Source organism: Hylobates moloch, unplaced genomic scaffold (assembly GCF_009828535.3).
Source record: "Hylobates moloch isolate HMO894 unplaced genomic scaffold, HMol_V3 SCAFFOLD_29, whole genome shotgun sequence".
In the NCBI taxonomy this organism is placed as follows: Eukaryota; Metazoa; Chordata; class Mammalia; order Primates; family Hylobatidae; genus Hylobates; species Hylobates moloch.
This window is the reverse complement of record NW_026652304.1, coordinates 2,993,826-3,009,225: the sequence shown is the minus strand read 5'-3', so window position 1 is coordinate 3,009,225 and position 15,400 is coordinate 2,993,826. Positions and strand designations below refer to the sequence as shown.

General features: G+C 38.3%; 1 protein-coding gene across 1 annotated transcript in view; it reads left to right on the top strand.

Annotated features, from left to right (window-relative positions):
- The window catches only part of LOC116463220 (pleckstrin homology domain-containing family G member 1), a 247,426-nt gene that overhangs the window by 41,497 nt on the left and 190,529 nt on the right, over positions 1 to 15,400 (top strand). The window contains exon 2 of the mRNA XM_032146223.2: positions 10,300 to 10,358. The gene's annotated coding sequence lies outside the window, so the exon portion shown is untranslated. The remainder of the gene's footprint in view (positions 1 to 10,299; positions 10,359 to 15,400) is intronic.

Sequence of the window (15,400 nt, the reverse complement as noted above, 5' to 3'; positions counted from 1 at the left end):
AAACTGCTCTCACTGACCTCATGCCACTAAATCCAGTGAGCACATTCTACTTGTTTATTCATTTAACAATTATTTGCAAGCATCTGCCATGTGCTGGGCATCGGGCATGCTGGGGTGTAAAGAGAAATGGGGTCTCCTGTGGTCTAATGTTGGGGACAGATATTAAAGAAATACCTATAGTTGCTGAATATTTAGATCACAAAGTGCAAATCTAACTAATTTTATGGCAGGAGTACTATATGTCAGTTTTTTAGTGGGCACGAAATGTCAGTTTCATAGTGAAAAACTTGTGGCTAGAGAATGCTCTAGCCTATCTGTGCACTACAAGTGTCCTGCCCTTTAATCTGGGCTTAACTCTACACACAGCCAAATGCCCCCACTATTAGAGGCTCTTTTACCTTTTATGTAGTCAAGATATCTTGGCTGAACATGCACATAAACAGAATCTGGAGAAATATTACTCTGTTCATGGAGTTAGAAACTAGAAAACCATACATATCTATATTCTAAATAAAATTATTCTAAAATAAACAAGTTCAATATAGTCTAAACTGGCAAGATAGATTGAAGAAAACCCTAATGGTTTCTGTGAAGGAAAGCAAAAATATTATGCAAAAGAGATGATCTGTGAAGTTCAGACTCTATGAAAGATTTTTGCAATTGGTAATCATATTCAGTTTTGAACCATTTTAAGATCAGCAAAATAACCGTGTAAGCACATGTTAGATATGCTAATGAAGGTTTAGTGAAAGTAAAAGTTTTCTCAAGTCCAGATTGAAAATGGCAATGTGTTTTTGCATATGTCAGTTGTCTCTCTCTTATTTTCCTCATGGGCTACAATATTCAATTTTAACATTCCCATCTTTTTAGAAGTAAAAATGGTCCATGTTAGCAAAACCAAAGATTTCCAGGAAGTACTGGTGGCTGTGGTGCTGTGGAACGTGTGGGTGAATAAATCACTGTTTGGTAGTAACTGTGAAACGTTTTATTGGAAGCCAGCCCTTCGTATTCATGTTTCCTTTTTCCCTCCCCTGAAACTGAAAGCTCATTGAAATAGCCTCAAGATAGATGTTAAATAAAAACTCTGTGATATATTTGGAAGTTCTCTTTTTAAAAAGCCAATATGTCAAAGCCTGTTTTACTTGACTGATGTGGAAAGGCAAAAAAAACAACAACAAAAAAACAAAACAAAAGGAAATTACCTTTCTAAATAGAACATTTTCAAGTGATGTAACACTTTTTTTCCATATGTTGCCTGAATAAAGTATATTTTTACAGAAGCCTGGTTAAAAAAACTGTGCTTCGCCACTAAATAAATGGGTGAATACAAATTCAGATTTTAAAGTTATCTCCTAAAATATTAGTTTATTAAATAAGCGGCACAAGAAACCTAATATCCTGTTTCCCCTTATCAAATCTATTTGACTTATGAGATAGTACAACTTTGGAAACCACAGCCAGCTGAATTCTGTTCATTTGAGGGAATTTTATTATTTTAATTAACGGTCGTTTTCACTGCTTGTTAACACATTCTGAATTGCTTGAAGTTATTGACCTAGATTGAAAGAAGCTCTTGAACTCTATAAAAGGTGGTGCTTATAAAATTTTTCTGCTTAGAAAATGTTGCTCAGTTTCTGTGGCTTCCTCCATTTTATTACATGTAGAATCTGCCAAAACCTTGCTAACTTTCATAATCACCTTCCTTTTCCTTATTTATGCCTGGACTTGAGTATCTCTGGAAAATCTTGTTTTACCCATAATTTTCCTCCACTGGTATGCTACCAAGACCAAAATTTTAATATTAAAGTTGTATTTTGTTATGCTTTTAAAAGTTTACTGTATAACTACAGTTGCCTTTGAGCATTGTCTTTAATGCTGTGCCAGCCATGCCACTGGCTAAAGGTCCCATGATGGTAAGGACTGAATCTGTCTCAATCATGGCTGCATCCTTAGCACCTGCACTGGTATGCTGTTGGTGCTCAAATGTTGGATGCATTCAAGGCATTTTAGGAATAGCACAGGTTGCTCAAGTCAAAGCATTGATAACTGTATTACAGCACTTGTAATATAGCTGCTATCCAGTTTGTCTCCTGGTATGTATCCCTTCAAGAACCTGATGTCTTAGGCAGTGGTTCAGTATTTTTCTATGTAACCCCAGTGTCTCTAACAACACCTGTAATAGTAGTGGTACTTAAGTGAAGCTCATTCATTGAAGAAACATTCCCTACTTTTTACATTTTTGCCCAGCATCCCCTCCAACTTTAAAAACTTAAGGAAAATAGTGATGGAATCCCCAGTTCTTTGGCCAGCTTTTCTTTATTAAGAGGCCATCTTTGCTGTAAGTATGAAAAATAGAGAGACATACCAGGGAATATGAGGAAGAGGTCACCTACTGGAATGCCTCATCTCTAATTAAGTATTAGAATTAATTATCCTTTGCCAGATAACTATGCCAACTTTTAGTCTGTTTAAAAAAAAATAAACAGGAGGCCGGGCACGGTGGCTCACGCTTGTAATCCTAGCACTTTGGGAGGCCGAGGTGGGCGGATCACGAGGTCAGGAGATCGAGATCACGGTGAAACCCCGTCTCTACTAAAAAAAAAAAATACAAAAAAATTAGCCGGGCATGGTGGCGGACGCCTGTAGTCCCAGTTACTCGGAGAGGCTGAGGCAGGAGAATGGCGTGAACCCGGGAGGTGGAGCTTGCAGTGAGCCGAGATCGCGCCACTGCACTCCAGCCTGGGTGACAGAGCGAGACTCCGTCTCAAAAAAATAAAAAAAATAAAAAAAACAGGAAATGGTAAAAATCTAAGGTCTGGACCATCAAAATTTGGTGTTAAGTTCTTGTTGTTTGTCTGCTTTGAGTTTCCTTTTTAAAAGCTCACAGTCAACTTACCATGAGATCTAGCCCAGATTCTGGAAGCATCTGGTATCAGTGTAACACATCTAATAATGTAGTAAGAACCTCAATCAGTCCTGCCTCATATTGGTGTGTGTCCTGTGGAACCTAGGAATTGATACAAACTGGAAACTGAACTCATCTTAAAAGCTCAACTCATTTCATAAATTGTATTTACATGCAGTATGTGGTGCCTGATGAGACAGGCAAATCTGATATACAATATCTAGATTGAGTGGGGAGAACCTTTCTTTTGACAAATCTTTCCTAATATATCTGTCAAAGCACCACTGAAAACAATTCTCAATGGATTAAAAACTGCTTGATGTATGTAGCTTTTCCAAAATGTGAGCCGTGTTTCTTGAAGATACCATACTTTATTCACTTTGCAATTCCTCATGCCTGCGTAATGCCCGGCTCATACCAGGCATTCACTACATAATTGAATCAAATGATGAGTAAAACTCGTGTATCTACTGGTTAGGAGGCTAAGAAATATCAGCTACTAAAAGATTTGTACCTCTCCTCTGTGGTTTCCACTTCCAAATTCTAGAATTTTTTCCCCCTAAGTGATTGACACCCACTTTTTTTTTTTTCAAAAGAAGAAATGGCCGTTTGCATATATCAAATTAGAAATTAAAATTGACTTGAATTTGCAAGGAAAGCTATAGAGTGTATGTCTGTCTTTGGAGGTCTCTGAGAATAGAAATGGATGTTTGTACATAATAAATTGTAAATATTTGTTAAGTGAATAAATAAATGAATTTTGAGGTATTTAAATAAATTACCTGCATGAATGAAAAATTCAGGTGATTTGTTGAGTTGACATTCTCTCCCTTCCTACTTTGGTCAGCCAGTTTCCATTGTGAATTCTGTAGCTGGTGGATTTTCTTGCTTATAGCCAAAGAATTATATGTGCCTATAGCATGCCAGAGCCAGAATTTGGCCCTATTAAAGAACTAATAAAATCAATAAACATTTGACAAGGAAGAGCTAGGAAAAGAGAGTGCTGTTGGTTTTTTTTTCTTGTTTTTGTTTTGTTTTGTTTTGTTTTTGATACAGAGTCTCACTCTGTTACCCAGGCTGGAGTGCAGTGGCGCAATCTTGGCTCACTGCAACCTCTGCCTCCTGGGTTCAAGTGATTCTCCTGCCTCAGCCTCCTGAGTAGCTGGGATTACAGGCAGCACTACCACACCCAGCTAATTTTTGTATTTTCAGTAGAGTCGGGGTTTCACCATATTGGTCAGGCTGTTCTCGAACTCCTGACCTTGTGATCCACCTACCTTAGCCTCCCAAAGTGCTGGGATTACAGGCATGAGCCACCGTGCCCAGCCAACAGTGTTTTTTGTATTCCTATTTTTGCAACTTTCCTTGGTATTTCCAAATATATTTTTTTAAGTTAGTAATATCCTTTCTAGAAAAAAACAGGGTACTTTTTTAAAAGGTAACTTCTCCAGGAACAATAGAAAGATCCCTAGAAATACATCTAGTGAAAGATATATGAGACCTTTATGTAGAAAATGGAATAATTTTAACATCATTGGAAGTTATTTTTTAAGGATCTAAATAGTGTGGAGAGGTAACATGTTCGTAGACAATATCATTATTATAATATAAAGATGTTGATTTTCTCATATGTAGATCTATGTAACCCCAATCAAATTCAACATGTTTTTGGTGGAATTTAGGTTAATTCTAAAATTTATACAGAACAAAGATTCATAAGTAGCCAAAATAATTCTGAAGAAACACGTAGAAGGATTTAGCAATGTTATTTATATTGTTACAAAATCATAGTTATTTAGGCAGTGTGATTTTGGCAATAAGGATAAGCAGTTAGACCAAAAAATAGTAGTCTTGAAACAGGCCCACATTTATATAGAATCCTGATATATAACAGGTGCATTGCAAATAAGTGGAAAGAATAAATTAGTAAATGACTCTGGGGTAATTGGTTATCCTTATGGAAAAAATGAAAATGCATCCTTGCCTCACATCATATACAGTCATCAATTTCAACTGGATCAAGGACTTAACATGTGAAATTACAAAGTGTTTAAAAGAAATATATAAGAATATTTTCATGTCCTTGGGATAGGAAAAGAATTTCTTAAACAAGACAAAACTATTTAAACCATAGACATATATAACTGCATTATATTTAAGATCCTCTGTTGAGAGTGAAGATAAATCATAATCCATAACAGACCTATGGATTTATATATTGAAGAACATATGAAGAACTCCAACAAATTCATAAGAAAAAGACAATTCAGTAGAAAATGGGCAAAATGCATGAACAGGTTTTTCACAGGGAAGGAAACATAGATGCATGTGAAAATATGCTCAACCTCAGTAATTAAGAAAATGCAAATTTAAACCATAATAATACCATTTCACGCCCATGAGAATAGCTATAATTACAATTTTGTAGCATCAAATGTTGGCTATAATGTAGTGTAGAGCCAGTGGAACTCATACACTATGAGTGGAGTGTAAATTGGTACAATTCTTGAAAAACTTTAGCATTACCAGTAAAGTTCACCATGTGTGATGAACAACCTAACACTTTCAATTCAGATAAATACAATGTAGAATCTCCAGCACATGAATACAGAAGAAATGTACAACATTGCTTTTAGTAGGAATAAAACCCAAACTGGATACAGTCTACAGGTCTAAACACTAGAGCATATAAATATACCACAAGTTATTCAATAACATACTATCCACCAGTACAAACCGTTAAACTACATAATTAGCAAAATGACACGGGGAAATCTCACACAATATTGAATGGGAGAAAGCAAGTCACAATAGTGTATGTACAAGCCTGTTTTACAGTTCAAAAGCACACAAAATTTATCAGAATGGGGTTTCTACATGTTGGCTTATCCTTGAACCCTACGTGTTTGCAGGATGGCTGCAGCAGCTCTCCACTCTCTTTTTCTTGTCTAATAGTGGGAAAAGTTCTATTTTCTTCTTCATAAAACCCAAAAATTAGGTCTCGGTGGCCCTGATTGGTCAGGTGTGGGCCATGTGCCAATCCATGAACTAATCACAGTAATTAGGGGGATGAAACATGATGAATGGCTTAGCCTAATTAATGTCATTCAGAGCACATGGGCTGGGAGTAGGGCAAGGGAGAGGAAAATGTTGGTGCGAATGCCAGAAGGAGGGTAGATGGATGTCAGGCTTCAAAACCAACAGATGATGTTATTCCACCCACTTCGTAGAAGCCAGTTTGTATTACACAAGCCATTGTTACTTGCTGATGTCTATGAATGAAGTGAAACAGCTCAAAGAAGGGCAGGTAGAAGCAAGAAAGGGGTTTTTATGTTGCAGTGGATGTAGAGTCACAAGTTACCTGGCTGACATTCCCAGATTGGAATGGACAGATGTGATGTGGCTCTCCAAGATGGGAGGTAGGGGCAGCAGCAAGAATCTATTCCAAATAGTGATTCTTTTGAGATTTACATGATCAGATTTTATATCCCCTCAAAAATATTCCCTTTCTTTTCGTGTTCTTGACCATCTTTGTTACTGACTTAAATGTTTTCTGGAAATTCATGGGAGGAACATTGGTAGATTTACCCTTTTGGCATTATTACAATTCGACACTGATCTGAAGTCCTGTCATTTCTGGTAACGCCTTATATGGATTTCTCCCCTCACTTTGTTTCTTTTACAAAGTTCATGTGTTTTACTCAAGAGACAACATATTTTGTGCTCAGGAACAAATTTATTGGGCTCTCGTATATCAAATAATTGACATTTTAGGGAAAGTTTTTATGCTTTGGGTCTTTGCGGAGTCAGTATCATATATAGAAGTATTATCAGACATGACTTTAAATCATTCCTTGTTTAAGCCACGCCTAACTCAGACCATTAAAAGCCACTTTACCTAGTCACATAGAATAACAATGGCCTTTTATTTTGTCCTGCATGTAAAAAGCAAGGTTGGTCTCTTTCGTGGGTAATTGTTAACATTCATTCTTGAATAACTACAGTTGATCCACCGTTATTGTCAGGGACACATAGCTTTGAGTCTGTTGTCTAAAATTAAAGGTAAGCCTATTTTAGACACTGTAGTTAAAAGGACATGGTGATAGGTTGGTCTCCTTTTTACAAAATCAACCCTGACATTTTATTTATTTTTATACTCAAACTCACATGAGTTGTGTTTTGCCTATATAACTTATTTTAAACATCACCTTGCTTATAGTGTAGACTATAAGTTTAGCATCGTTCTTTGGCCAAAAGCAATAAAATATGACCTGTTTCACTGTGATTCAGTGAAGTGCAGTCAGCATTTTCTTTTCACAAATATAACACTGATGGCTATTTTTAACACCTCCCCAACCTTCAGAAGTGTAATGAAGTTTTGTTTTGACGTAAAATTCTATTTGGATTTTATGTCCTGAGTATAATATATTAGTGGATTTTGTACTTAAGGCCAGATAATCAAATATTCTTATTTTTAAAAATCCTATTTTGAATTTATAGAACAGCCTCTGAGGTTCTCAAGTATTCGCCTATAAATAAACATTGCTGATTGTAAAAGCCCTCTTGCTGTTCTCATATTCCTATAATAACTGAAATTATAAATTCATTGGTTTACCTCATACTGAATTTCCTGACTAGATGATGCTTTTTTCTTTTTTTAAAAAAGTACATTTGCATTTTTCATCATTTCTCATGAGGGAATCATTGTCTAAAGATTTCTTTAAATGTCTTCTATATAGATTCTTTAAGCATTATTTTTCTGAATATGATCTATTTTCAAACTGTCTTCATTTTAATTTGTTTGTGACTCATCATTTCTGCCGCTGGATAAAAACCAGTGCTTTTTAAATAATTTGTTTTAAATGATCTTAACCTTTACTATTTCTAATAGGTTTTAAAAAGGTATTTCTTTTATGGTATCTTTCTAGGTATTCAACCTCGTCACCTGCCGATGGGGAAAATTTGGCTGTTTATTTTCTTTCACTGTTGCACAGTGAGACTTTTATTCCTGACTTTTAATAAAAATGTCTGTTGATTTCAGTTCTTCTTAAAAATCATGGCAAACTATCCTATTTCTCCATACACTAAGAGATGACCATATGTAGGTGCTGAGTTTACCCCATGCCATTTTGGCATCTTTGAAGATAAGAATAGGTGTTGAGCTTTTGTGACCTATTGATAGCGCATAATGGATCTATTTATATAATATTTATAGAATAAACCTTATTTATGGAGATGTGTTGTATACTAGAAATTGAGTTTTCTGAGCACTTTATTTAGGGTTCTTACATCTTATCTAAGTCAAACATGCCTCTTCCTTTTCTCTCTTTGTACCTTATCAGATTTGTGCTGGCTTTATCAATTTGGGGAACCTCATTTTTCCTCTATCTTGAAAGCTTTTCATATAGTTTGGGAATTATCTAATCCTTGAGGTAAACCGTATGTATTAGTTGTTTAGCCTTTATATTTTTGGTTCAGTGTTGATAATTAAATATCACCTTATAAAACTGTTTCTAATGAAATGTTTGAATTTATTCACAAGGATATTTTTATATAGTATTCATGATTTTTTTCATCTTTTCCGTTTCTGTGATATAGTCCTCTAATAATTCTAGTTTTTTTGTTGGATGTTAAGACCAAATTTGTCAGAAATCTGCCCATGAAGTATTTCATTCTGCAATGAACCACCTACTGGTTTTTAAATATTTAAATCACAGAATCCTGCTTTTTTTTTTTATTTCTGTCTTGCCTATATCATATTTATTTCAGACTTAACTGAGCTTAAACACCTAATTTCTTTATTCTCTTCAATGAAAAAGTACTCGTGTTACAAATGAAACTGCATTGTCTTTACTCCTCCTATGTGGAATAAAATGAGCTAATTTTCATTATCGCCACCCATTTCCCCATTTTTGATCATATGAGCTAGGATTTCAGACCTAGGTGGAGCTGATTGCAGTAAAGCTTTTTATTAATTTTTTTTCACGAATTTTGGAAGCCGGCACTCTAGTTGGGCTGTTTGTGTAATAATAATAATAATTAGCACATTCGTGCCTGCCTTTAATGTTCCCCACCAGTGCTATTGTGTAGCTACCTTTTCACTCTGAAGTTTTTCTTTTGATTCATCCCTCAATCAACTGGAATATATTTGAGTAACTTTTCTTCATGAAGATACTCAGCTGAGAAATTTCTAGGCACCTTTTTTTTTTTTAATTTTAAAACTCTGCAAATGTTGAAATGTCTGCGGTTCTTTCTTTTTAAAAACAGTGACCAGGCTGGGCACGGTGGCTTATGCCTGTAATCCCAGCACTTTGGGAGGCCGAGGCGGCAGATCACCTAAGATCAGGAGTTCGAGACCAGCCTGGCCAACATGGTGAAACCCTGTCGCTACTAAAAATACAAAAAATGGCTGGGCGCGGTGGCTCGCGGCTGTAATCCCAGCACTTTGGGAGGCCAAGGCGGGCGGATCACAAGGTCAGGAGATCGAGACCATCCTGGCTAACACGGTGAAACCCTGTCTCTACTAAAAATACAAAAAAATTAGCTGGGTGTGGTGGCGTGCGCCTGTAGTCCCAGCTGCTGGGGAGGCTGAGGCAGGAGAATGGCGTGAGCCTGGGAGGCGGAGCTTGCAGTGAGCCGAGATGGCACCACTGCACTCCAGCCTGGGCGACAGAGCGAGACTCCGTCTCAAAAAAATAAAAATAAAGACTAGAGCAAAACTTTGTCTCAAAAAAAAAAAAAAGAAAAGAAAAGAAAAACCAAAACAGTGACCAGAAAAACTGCAGCCCCAAATTTCACCAGATGTAAGCCTCACCCCAATGAGCTCGACCCTTCAACTCTCTTGCACTGTTGGAAAGTGAGAAGAACTCAGAGAAGAGTGGCTGTGGCCTTAGGCAGTTGTTGGAGGACTTGTGTTTTGGAGCTAGGGATGCTGCGGTGGAGAAGGATTGAAATCAGGGCCTCTCCTTCCATTCCCTGCTTCATGGCCTCGAGTTTTTTCTCTCCTTTGTTGGGGGAAATTCTTTCTGGCTTCTGGCAAGTCACTGAACTCCTCTGTTTACAGAGCTATTGTATGTTCAAGTCTCCTTTTGAATTATCTGAGTATTTCAAGGGAAAGGGAAAATCAAGGATGATAGGACATCAGTAACTTTCTAATACCACATCCTGTGAATCTTTTCATTTTTTAATGAAATGTTTATGATTATTGCTATAGGCCTATTACAGTCCAGTAGCATGATATGGCCTTTTCCTGGGAAAATCCTGGCCTTTTGGCATCTAGTCTTCCTTTTAAACAACTTAAAATTAGCCCTGATAGCTCATCCATGTTCCACTAAGAGAATTCTGAAAAAGTAATATTTAAGTAAAAAGCAATTTATTTTTTGTTTTTACTACAGGTGAAGACTGATGAGAAGAGTCTGTGGGTGAAGACATTGAAAAGGTTTCAACTATAAAAGTGAGCTCTTTTCATATTTTTGCCACTTGAGTATGAAACATATGTTAAAAGCTGAACGTATTCATAATTTCAGTTTGTTGGTATTTTTGTGTAAGTGTACTCTGTAAGTCACATTTTTCGATTTGCAAGTATAGCAGTCCCCCTTATCTGTGGGGGATATGTTCCAAGTGCCCCATGGATGCCTGAAACCATGGATAGTACTGACTCTATATGAATTGTTTTTCCTATACATGCATATCTATAATAAGTTTTCATGTCTACATTAGGCCCAGTAAAAGATTAGCAACAACGAATAATAAAATAGAACAATTATAACAACACACTGTCATAAAAGTTATGTGAATATAGTTTCTGTCTCTCTCAAAATACTGTAATATTTTCAGACCACAGTTGACTGCAGGTAACTGAAACTGCAGAAAGTGAAATCACCTATTAGAGGAGCTACTGTAGTCATTTTTTTCTTTTTTTGAGACAGGGTCTTGCTTTGTCACCCAGGCTGGAGTGCAGTGGTGCGATCTCAGCTCACTGCAACCTCCTCCTGATTTGAAGTGATTCTCCTGCCTCAGCCTCTGGGGTAGTTGGAATAACAGGCACGCACCACCATGCCTGGCTAATTTTTGTATTTTTAGTAGAGATGGGGTTTCACCACGTTGGCCAGGCTGATCATGAACTCCTGACCTCAAGTGAACCACCCACCTCGGCCACCTAAAGTGCTGGGATTACAGGTGACAGCCACCATGCCCAGCCCTGTAGTCTTTTTTAAAACAGAAAACACTATTCTCAGTCTTTAGACCAGGCACAGTGGTTCACGCCTCTAACCCCAGCACTTTGGGAGGCCAAGGTGGGCAGATCACTTGAGGTCAGGAGTTCGAGACCAGCCTGGCCAACATGGTGAACCCCCATCTCTACTAAAAATATAAAAATTAGCTGGGCATGGTGGCACATGCCTGTAATCCCAGCTACTCGGGAGGCTGAGGCAGGAGAATCACTTGAAGCAGGACGGCAGAGGTTGCAGTGAGCCAAGATTGCACCACTGCACTCCAGCCTAGGGGATAGAGTGAGACTCTCTCTCAAAAGAAAAAAAAAAGTCTTTAATTATTTTGTATAGAATAATGACAAATACTGTTACCAAAGGATAAAAATTAAAGAAAATGTGTACTGCAGATTAACATACACAAAGACTCAAAATGGAATCAGTGTAATCGCACATGACCCATTTCAGAGTCATTTCTTCCTATTGGCCTTCTGGTTTTATTGAGTTAGTCTTTAGGTAATATTTTAAATCCTTTTCATTGGCTAGAAAAGTTCTGTGGTATTTTTTAACTTATTTTTCTTTAACATTGAAAATCTCATTTTAATTTGGTGGTGGTGGTTCTTGAAAAACCACAATGACACTAAAAGGGAAAGAAGGAAGAGGAGATATGCCTTTCTGTTAGGTGCAGGCAATTGTTTCACTCTGTTTGTTTCCTAAGTACTTTAATTTATCAGGCTCTGACCACATTATGAACTATTTGTCAAGGCCTGCAATGGTAAACTGTTGCCACTCAATCATACGTCAAATGCTTACTAGAGTGTTAGGAATAGATGAAGAAATTTAGTCTGGTAAGCATAGTGGTATCACTTTTTATTGATAAAAAAGTTTATATTTTTGGCCGAGTGCACTGACTCATGCCTGTAATCCCAGCACTCTGGGAGGCCGAGGGGGGCGGATCACGAGGTCAGGAGTTTGAGACCAGCCTGGCCAACATAGTGAAACCCCGTTGCTATTAAAAATACAAAATTAGCCGGGTGTGGTGACTCATGCCTGTAATCCCCACTACTTGGGAAGCTGAGGCAGGAGAATCCCTTGAACCCGGGAGGCAGAGGTTGCAGTGAGCCGAGATCGCACCATTGCACTCCAGCCTGGGCAACGAGAGCAAAACTCTGTCTCAAAAAAAAAAAAAAAGGAAAAAGATTTATACTTTCAATTTTATACCACGTCTTTTTTTTTTAACCAAGCAATAACATAAAACAATTAAAAGCTTAAGTGCAACAATGGGTTAGAGCCTTGCCTTTAACTCACAAAATAATAATGCTTTATTGGAGACATAAATATTTAAAACACTGAACTATTCTTGAAGTACTCAAAGTTATTACAGAGACAAATAGTATTTTAGTAGAGTCGAGATTACTTTGCTTGTGTCAGAGTTCGTCAGTGTTTCGCTAACTGGTAAAACAATGGTTTTCTTACTGCAGATCTTTATTACTGGCAAGAAAGTCCCAGAAGTTCTTTTCTCTAACTTATGACTAGAATGCTGAGTAGCTTGAAAATCAATAGGTTCTAGCCTGGAGCTGACCGACTCATTAGTCACAGTGTTCAGGGCCCGTGATACTTTCAGTGGCCTGTGGAATTGTTTTAACTTTATTTTAAAAACAGAAGAAAAAAAATGAACATAGTAATAAGGAACATATAATATGGAACCTAACTTGGATTATATTTGTCTTTATACCAATGCAGTTGTAAAATTTAATTTAATATTTTTTCCTGAAGGAAGAGGCTCACAAAGGCCAAATTGTCCAAGGGCAACAAAAGTCATCATGGGGCCCCACCTGTGTCATAGGTCAGGCTCACCCCCCACGTGTGTGTGAGATTCAGTCATTTGAATGTCAAAAAAAAAAAAGTAAACAGGCTGGGCACAGTGGCTCATGACTGTAATCCCAGCACTTTGAAAGGCCAAAGCTGGCAGATTGCTTGAGCCTAGGAGTTCGAGACCAGCCTGGGAAATATGGCAACATGGTGAGACCCCATCTCTGCAAAAAATACAAAACTCAGCTGGATGTGGTGGTGAGCTCCAGTAGTCCTAGCTTAGGAGGCTGAGGTGGGAAGATTGCTTGAACTCAGGAGGCAGAGGTTGCAGTGAGCCAGGATTGCGCCAGTGCACTCCAGCCTGAGTGACAGAGTGAGACCCTATCTCAAAAAAAAAAAAAAGAGTAAATATTTTCTTATTTAGAAATGGTGATCTTCTCTGTAAATGAGTCCATAGGTATGTCTGCTCATCAGAGAGATGCATGCTTATATCAACAAAGGAAGAAGGAAATGGCATGTTATTAGGTTAGATGGCCATAGTTGTTCCTTCTGTTTTCCTAAAATCAAATAAATATTTCCCTTTCCATACTCATTGATAATCTGTTTGCTTTGTAACATGACTAATTTATTTGGTACTACAAAAACTCCTAGATGGATAGATACAGAGATAATTTTCTGAACAAAATTGTCCCTACATTTTGTTCTGTGTGCCTTCTTGTCCAAGGTTTCACCTACCCTGGTTATTTGATGGAAGGGCATCAGGGCAGAGCTGCCACTTAGGGCACACAGCATAGGACTGCCCGGGCGACAGAAAGATGCACATTCATGTTCCAAGGCACGTCCAGGCACCGGGTGCTGAGGGCATCCTGATCTTTGCTGTTCTTGCTAGCATTTCCTGAGCCCCTTGCACTGGTGAGTGGGATAACAGGATAGTGGTGTGCCTTTTATTAGAGACGCCAAAGATTAGAAATGGTGTGTTTTCCAGCCTAGATTTTGCCATTGCTCAGCACAGCTGTGCTCTGTAATCCGTGGTGCCTTGTGGCCCTACTATGAGGCAGCGCTCTTCCCTAGAGGGTAGGCATCACCCTCCAGTTTCTTCCATCCCCATCTGAGTGAGGCACTGTCACTGCCCTCTCATGCGCAAGTGCAGGAGGCCCACACTGAGCCCATCCCAGGTCAGTTGCTACTTTTGTGGTACCTTGGTATTGTATAATCTCAACACTGAAGGCTTTGTGGGATTGAAATATGACTGCTTTTTACCTCTAAGTCTTAGAAATAAGATGATGAAGGCATGCTCAAGAAGGAATCAACACCGCTCAGCCCTTCACATGTCTTCTAGGTGACCTTGCTACTGTGTCCCAGGGCCTTGTAAGTGTTTTCCTCGGGGCTGATGGATTTATTGTAAGGCAGCTAATAGAAGAATGATTGGTGGCTATAGCATAAATGATTCACATTATGAATAAGTAACTTGTTGTATTGAGCTAGACATTGCTAAGAATATAACCATCCAGGGGAATTGTTGGCAGAATGCCAGAGGACAGGGATGGAAATGCAGTGTTTGATCTTTAGAAAGTCACTGAAGTGCTTTCCTTCAGATTCTTCCATTGCAAAATCTCCTGATTATTGCCTGGCTTGGTGGTGTTATGAAAATGATTTTTAAAAATATGTAAAGATTAAAATCGTTATACAAACCAAATATAGAAGTTACAAAAATATGCACAGAATTACAGCATTCAGAAAATGTGCAGATTAACTCTACCTAAGTATTGAACATCTCTTTTCCTTTAAAAAAGTCTCCTAGAGAAATAGGAATGCTTTTACACTGTTGGTGGGAGTGTAAATTAGTTCAACCATTGTGGAAGACAATGTAGCGGTTCCTCAAGGATCTAGAGCCAGAAATACTATTTGATCCAGCAATCCCATTACTGGGTATATACCCACAGGATTATAAATCATTCTACTCTAAAAACACATGCACACGTATGTTTATTGCAGCACTGCTCACAATAGCGAAGACTTGGAACCAACCCAAATGCCCATCAATGATAGACTGGATAAAGAAAATGTGACGCATGGCCGGGTGCAGTGGCTCACGCCTGCAATCCCAGCACTTTGGGAGACCGAGGCGGGCAGATCACAAGGTCAGGAGATCGAGACCATCCTGGCTAACACGATGAAACCCAGTCTGTACTAAAAAATACAAAAAATTAGCCGGCCGTGGTGGCGGGTGCCTGTAGTCCCAGCTACCCGGGAGGCTGAGGCAGGAGAATGGCGTGAACTCGGGAGGTGGAGCTTGCAGTGAGCTGAGATCGTGCCACTGCACTCCAGCCTGGGTGACAGAGCGAGATTCCATCTCAAAAAAAAAAAAAAGAAAATGTAACACATACACACCATGGAATACTATGCAGCCATAAGAAAGGATGAGTTCATGTCCTCTGCAGGGACATGGATGAAGCTGGAAACCACCATTCTCACC